This window comes from Sinocyclocheilus rhinocerous, unplaced genomic scaffold (genome assembly GCF_001515625.1).
Source record: "Sinocyclocheilus rhinocerous isolate Xijiao unplaced genomic scaffold, SAMN03320098_v1.1 scaffold1100, whole genome shotgun sequence".
NCBI lineage: Eukaryota > Metazoa > Chordata > Actinopteri > Cypriniformes > Cyprinidae > Sinocyclocheilus > Sinocyclocheilus rhinocerous.
This window is the reverse complement of record NW_015635085.1, coordinates 343,635-351,278: the sequence shown is the minus strand read 5'-3', so window position 1 is coordinate 351,278 and position 7,644 is coordinate 343,635. Positions and strand designations below refer to the sequence as shown.

Genomic DNA, 7,644 nt, shown 5'->3' with positions numbered 1-7,644 from the left:
CTTGTTTTTTTTTTGGATCTGGCAGCTTTGAGTAGGATGTTCTTATCCTGACTGGTGTAGCTGTATTTAGTGACTCTTGATGAGGTCCACACTGGTTCCTTTCAGATCTATCTATCTATCTATCTATCTATCATCTATCTATCTATCTATCTGTCTATCTATCTATCCCCCCCCCCCCTCTCTCTCTCTCTCTCTCTCTCTCTCTCTCTCTCTCTCTCTCTCTCTCTCGGTGTGTTGTGTAGTATGGTTGAGGCTGTGTTTGCACGTCTCTCGGTACAGATGCTGAAGGGTGATTTCTCTTCTCTGTGACTCACAGTGTTGTGGATTTGACATGATCGTCTGGTTCAGTAAGTAAAACTCACCTATGCTACTAGTGCCACATCATTTTATGATTAATGAAAGTTTGCGGCGGCGATCTTCAATGCGGGAATGTGGAACAGCTGTGCTGAAATGCGTGTGTGTGTCTCTGTCCTTCACATGCAGAAGGTTGGCATGCTGGCAGGTGGGGACGCATTAGGTTTCATCCTGTTTCTCAAACGAGCCTGCGGAGCTCCTGACCAGTGTCACGGCTGTTTTTTCTCCCCTGGAAGCTCCAGTTACAGTCGAATGGGATTATGTCAAAGCTCTCCTGCATGGGTGCCCTCAGATATGCCTGAGCACAGACAGATTTTGCTGCCGAGCGGCGACAGGGACGGTTCCTGACACAGTGCCATGCTGTTGAGTTAGACTGCTTCACAGTAAGTCAGGCGATGTAAACTAGCTTTTTGATGCGGGCAAGACCGTCTTCAGGGACCCTATGGTGGTGACCTCCAGAGTAGTAGCTTCACTGCGACAAATTAGCTTTTTTGGAAGTGGTGGATGCGCTAGGTAAGAACATGAGGGGGATCAGTGACATTGACAGTAGTGCTCTGTACCGCAGATCATTATGTCATAGATTCATAGCTGAAATGTACTATTACAACAAACTTATGAAGATAACATGCATGTTGAAAAAAATGTACTTGAAAACATTAAATTGAGTTTTTATACAGCTTTATAATATTTGTACATAAACATAGAAATACAAATCAGGTTAAGCTGATTTTCTAAGTTGTAGACAGCTGCCTGCTCAGCATTTTAGTCGTGCAGTAGGTGTCATATGCACAAGTGCTTCAGCCGTAAATGTGTGTCCGCTTTAACTACTGCAGAAATTGACTTCTGCTGCTGCTGTGGCTTGTCCTTCATCATGCCCGGCAGCGGGAGGCTCGCTCATTACCCATGCGTGTGGGGCTGTATGATTGTATCTGTAGGGGATCAGGTTAGTGCATGTTGCATTCTGATGCGTCATACCCGCACACATGTGCCGGACGCTCACAAGCCCACAGCTGGGCTGTGACAGACAGAAGTGCAGCCCGTGGTGCTGGATCATCTGTCACATGGAGTGAACGCGCCGCAGATGAGGTCAAATGGTTTGCGTTATCCTTGAGGGATCTGCTTGTCTTTGTGTTTGTGCACAGAGTACAGTATTAATCATTAGCTCGGGGACTGCAGGGTTTTGGGTGGGGGGGGGATGGGCAGCTTTGTGATCTACCGCCATTCAGTACAAATTAACCTGGCATGCTTCATTATTACAGACCCATAATGAAAAAAAATAAATAAAAAATCAGATACATTTCATATAGTTAGGCACATTCAAGCTCTAAAAGAGTGGAAATGCATTACAACACTAAGGGTTTCAAATATAGTTTGAAAGCATCACTAAAGAGAAATAACAGACCATGATGGTAATGGTAATGGTTCATTATTAGTGTTCATAGTTAGTGTTAACCTTCAGTGTGTGTGTGTCGTCATGAAGTAGGGGCCCTAAAAACCAGAACATCGCAGAGACTTTCACTTTCTTCTTTTTGACGAATCCAGTCTGAGTTATATTAAAAAATTGTCTTTGATCTTCCAAGCTGTTTAATGGCAGTCAGAGATGCTGTTCTTCACTTATCATCAACCTCAGAATCATGTGTCCAGCTGCAAACCTTACATACATTGGTTTCCTGCTGGTACGTTCAGGGGCCAGTTGCATAAACTTAGTCTTTATGTTAAGACAGTGTCTTAAGTATGAGTTTGACCAACTAGCAGTAAGCAATAAGTAATCAGTCTTATTTTTGGAATTAAATTTTTAATATAACTTCGATTGGATTCATCTGAAAGAAAGAAGTCATATACGCCTAGGATGGCTTGAGGGTGAGTAAATAATGGGCTAATTTTCATTTTTGGGTGAACTAACCCTATAAGCCCAATATATACTTCGACCATCTGCTTTCCACATACAGCAGTGCATGCACAAGGTGACTGGCAATATGCACTGTTCTGTTGTACTGTACATTAGTTGAAGAAGAGTGCAGGGAAAAAGCGATACATTAAAACAGAAGAAAAACACAAAGCATATATTTTGCCATCGTTTTAGTTTATTATTTTTTTTGGTTCCAACTTTGCATTAAATGGTGGATTCTCTATTTTTCTTCTTCTGTCCTTCAGAGCGAATGTCCTGTAAATGACACGACTCAGTGTTGCCGTCTCATGTCTGGGAGAGTATAAAGCGCTATGCTACTGCGAATGTGTCGAACTCGCCCATCTGCTTTCATCCGCCGTTTGGGTAAACTTTGAAAGCTATGTGGACACGACACAAAGCGGAGCACAGAAAAAGTAGTATACCCAGGCCTTTAGAAACCACCCTAACAACAGCTAGCAACTAAACAAACCTTAGAGCCTATAGCAACCGCATAACAACATCCTGGCGTAGTGGCAGTGAGTTCTGCGTACAGCTGCTTTTGTAAGCATTATTTTCATAGATCACCTCATCACAGCATCTGATGTTTGGCAGCTTCTCCCCTCACATACATCCCAAGATGCTGTTCTTCACTTATCATCAACCTCAGAATCATGTGTCCAGCTGCAAACCTTACATACATTGGTATCCTGCTGGTACGTTCAGGGGCCAGTTGCATAAACTTAGTCTTTATGTTAAGACAGTGTCTTAAGTATGAGTTTGACCAACTAGCAGTAAGCAATAAGTAATCAGTCTTATTTTTGGAATTAACTTAGACTAATCTATGCTTTTATGTAACTGAATTTGAAAAAATTATGAATAGTCTTAAAGAAAAAATTGGATGACTAACTTGTAAGTCCAGTCTAAACCTTTTATGCAACTGGCCCCAGGTCTAGTTTGAAACACAAATGTCATATAATTGTTGGAGTCTCATAGGCTCTGCCCCAAACATTGATCTTGCGTTGTTACAGTGAACATCATATCCCAGAAGGCTGCTCATGAGCGCCCCCTCACGTGTCCTGTAGTCGAGCCCCACAGCGACCCACTACCCTACAGCATGTGTGGCATTACGTCAACAAAGCATGGACTCGGAGGAGGACTTGAGGCCAGAGGGCTTAGATCATTGCATTTTGTTTAATAGCAATGAAATAGGCAGACAAATTGGTTTGTTGCCAGCTTTGCTCATCTTCTTTGAGTAAAACTAAAGCAGAATTAGAGCAGGTAAACTATTCATGCACACGTGAAAAAATCTGTTGTCATTTACTCTAAAGCCAGACTTTAGCCAGCAGTGATGAATGTACAATACTATAAAAATATTTGTCCGTACACACTGATCAGTAGAGACACTTCTAACTAGCAGCATTGTTTAGTAGTCTGAGAGTAGTAGCTGGTTTTAGCTTTTGTGGTAACAGGCTTGTTTTTCCAGTGAATAGTGGTGTAACATGGCATTGCTTTTTGTCACAGTGAGTTTTGCCTGCAGCTTTACAGGCAAACTATCTGAGTCTATAAAAAACAAGCTCTCATTGAAAGTCTGATTCAATATGTACAGACCATTCATTTGAGCAAACGGTTTGCATAATAAAAATAATAAAAAAATACTTTTTAGTATGAGCTGTCAAATGAGGATGAGAAACGTTCTCCCATGTATCAGTACAGTAGTTGTCATGTTAGTCTGTAAATGAACTGCATTACTACGCTGGAAATGGGCTAATCTCTCTTAAACTGCCATAAATCATCATTTATCATTTATAACACATGACTCACTGAATGAAATATGATTCATGCAGCTGTTGTATAATACTTTGTTAATGGCGTCCGAACGGCTGTCTTTATTGTGAAGTCATACTGCAGTGAGAAGAAATGAAGTTATTCAAACCATTAGAAGCTGTCTGAATCATCATATTGAAAATTTTACATTGCAAAAACCATGCTTGCATTTGACAGATGCTTTTATTGATAGTGATTTACAGTGCACTCAGGGTATAACCAGTATGATCATTGGGATTCAATTCACCTGTTTTTTGATACAAGCAAAGGGTTATAATGGCTTTAAAGGGATAGTTCACCTAAAAATGAAAATTAAGTCATCATTTACTCACCCTTGTGTTGTTCTAACGCCGTATGCCCTTCTTTCTTTTTCGGACCACGAAAAGAGATTTAAAAAAAAAAAAAGTCCCGTGTGTGCTTGTCCATATAATGGCAGTGTATGGCGATCAAATCAAACTTTTAAAAAAGACGCGAAAGTATCACAGAGTGGTCCCATGCCATTTATTCCAAGTGTTCTGCCGGTATACGATTATGTTTGGTGAGAAACAAACTGAAATTTAACATATTATTCAGTGAATATCCTGACTTGGCCGTTGGTCTCTGTGCACGACTGTGTGTTCATGAGACTCTATTAGCGCTGCAGTTCACTTTGACTCACCCAGGAAAAGCACAAGTTGTGAAAAATCAAGATGAATAAAAACGCGAAATGAAATCCAATCCATGTGCTTTCTTCTTTGAGGTAAATATATCTGTTGTGCTCGTCACAACAGGAAGTTCACAATCATCTGTCAACTGTCATTCTGACTGTCATGACAACCGGAGTTCCGGTCCGGAGATATTCAACAAAGTCCCTTTAAGTCAAGTCATGTCACTCGGTGGCCATCTTTGAAACGCCTCTCTGGCATGCAAGTGCAGCTCCTATCTCTTTGAATGGGGAAACATCAAATTCTCCAAAACTGTTTGCCAAGCTTATGATTAAATTTCATATTTGAAATCATAAATGTTGTTTCTTTTGCTCAAATAGCGTTAAAAAAGCGTATTTTTCTGGCTAGACCAGCCAGTGCGTATGCACAGTCCTGAGCGCACGTCTCAGTGCACTGACTGTTTCTATAGCAACCAGGATTTCTAATGGCAGCTGCAGTGACGTGAGGACTTTACAGATTAGCGATTGGCTCTTTTACTCAGAAGGCGGGGCTTCGTTCGATAGAGCGGCCATATTGAGCATTGCATTTTCCCCATTCAAAACGATACCAGTTACACGTCTTGGGTATTCTATAGTCTTTGATTCAACTCAGTGAAGCAAGCACACAGATACTTTTTTGCAGCCATTCTGTGATACTTCTTTTTAAAAAACTTGATGTTGATCACCATACACTGCCATTATATGGACAAGCAGTCGTGGGACATTTTTTTTAAATCTCCTTTTGTGGTCTGAAAAAGAAAGAAGGGCATATGGTAAGGTGACCAGATTTCTGAAATGAAAACCAGGGACATTTCCTAGTTCAGTGTTCAAAATATCACTGAAATCTCACTTGTGATTATCTACGAATTAAAAAACGGGGACAATATATTTGTGCATGTTTTTTTTTTTTTAATTCTTGTTGGTTCCATATAGTAATATCATAATTAATAATTACAGTGATGTTTGAGGATCAAAATTACCCTATTTTTTATACCATTCACCAAAAATTGCACTATGAAAAATAGTAAATAGTAACTATTGCAAATAGCAATAGCAAAACAGTATTATAACAAAATTATGGCTTTACAAAAACACATTAAAAATAAAGCCATATCAAATGAGAACATATGATAAATAAAACTGTATTTAACAAATATGTTTAATATTTTCTAACTGCATTTCAAATTTTCACAAACAGTAATTACAGTAGCTTTTCAAATTTTATGTTTATGCTTTTGGAAATGAATATTTTCTATCAATAATAGGTCTATAGGACGATATATAGGACGTTTCCTATCAGATGTCAAATAGACGTTTAGAAAATGTCTTTAAGATGTTTATGAACTTAGAATGTATGTAAAACTGACATCTTAAAGACGTCTGTCAGATGTTTGTTCACAGCAGATGCTTTCCAGATGAAGCGATCTTTAACAGACCTCTTGCAGACGTACCTGTGCTATCTTGGTCATGGCTAAAGTAGCGAGAACCGTAATCAGTATAGCTCGCAGTGCCCTCTGCTGATGAAAATAATCAGCTGGCTATATTGAACGGGGACGTCCGGTCACCATAGCATACGGCATTAGAACAACACAAGGTTGAGTAAAGGCCCTGATATACTCAAAACGAAGTTCCTTTTCGTTCTTCGTTTAGGGGTAAAACGAAGTTCGAAATACGTGAGCAGTGGTATACTGTTAGCGAACATACCGATGCCGCCCACTCTGATGAAAGCAACGTTCATATGAATATGTAAATATGTGCTGCGCGCTTTCCTCTCAGTAACAAAATAAACACAACAAAAATGGAGAGAACAGCAAGAATTTTTATTTCTTTTATAAAAATATGATATAGCAACATGGGTATGTTTGCACGAGCTCTGCAAATTAAGACAATGAACCCAGAGAAGAGTTCCTCGTGAAAGAAGGCGGAGCCTCAGCGCACACCTCCTATGACGTAATCGTCATGGACCAATGGTAGTACGAAGGTGTTTTGCAGCTGGAACGTGCCTTTCCAGAAAGTTCGCTTTGGCAAGCCATTTCGAACTCCCAAAACAAACACAAAACAAACATTGTTTTGGCTGGATTTTATTCGAAATTACGTCACATCAGTTCGTTCTTTGATTTTGCTTGAAGTATATAGGGGCCTTTAATGATGACTTAATTTTCATTATCCCTTTAAAGGCAGTTCACCCAACCATGATTTAGCATCTGTTTTAATCTGCTTTTCAATCTGTGCAACATAATGCTAATAAACAACCAGAGGTGGAAAGAGTACGAAAACATTCTACTCAAGTAAAAGTACCATTACATTAATTAAATTTTACTAAAGTACAAGTAAAAGTACCAGTCAAAAAATCTACTCAAGTAAAAGTAAAAAAGTAGCTCGTTTAAAATTAACAGAGGCAAAAATGGGATAGGCCAAGGGTGTCAAACTGAGTTCCTGGAGGGCCATAGTCCTGCACAGTTTAGATATAACCTAATTAAGCACATCTGATCCAGCTAATCTAATCATTTAGGCTTATTTGAAAACTACATGGTGCGTGTTGGAGCAGGGTTGGAACTAAACTCTGCAGGGCTGCGGCCCTCCAGGAACTGAGTTTGACCCCCCGGGATAGGCCTATAAATCTCAAACCAGTTGTTTTTAATTAAAGGAATCAGTTATTTAGAATAATAAGACATTTGTGCTGTTACCAGGCAAATTAAATCAGTATCAACAAAATTACACACTGTTTAATGAAGGACATGAATGCATTTAACCTGCAGTTACAAATGCAGAAATAATGTTTTGATATATAAGACATAAAATGTTGAATACTCATTTGAATTTATATTTAAAAAATAAATAAATAAAAATCAAAAGATACTTTAAATGTGAAATTAAAACTGCCAGTAGGTGTCAG

The 7,644-nt window shown here is 39.3% G+C and overlaps 1 protein-coding gene across 1 annotated transcript in view; it reads left to right on the top strand.

Moving 5' to 3' along the window:
• The first annotated feature begins 216 nt into the window (after positions 1-216).
• LOC107746712 (plasma membrane calcium-transporting ATPase 2) overlaps positions 217-7,644 on the top strand; it is a 100,402-nt gene continuing 92,974 nt past the window's right edge. Inside the window, exon 1 of the mRNA XM_016561010.1 lies at positions 217-347. The gene's annotated coding sequence lies outside the window, so the exon portion shown is untranslated. The remainder of the gene's footprint in view (positions 348-7,644) is intronic.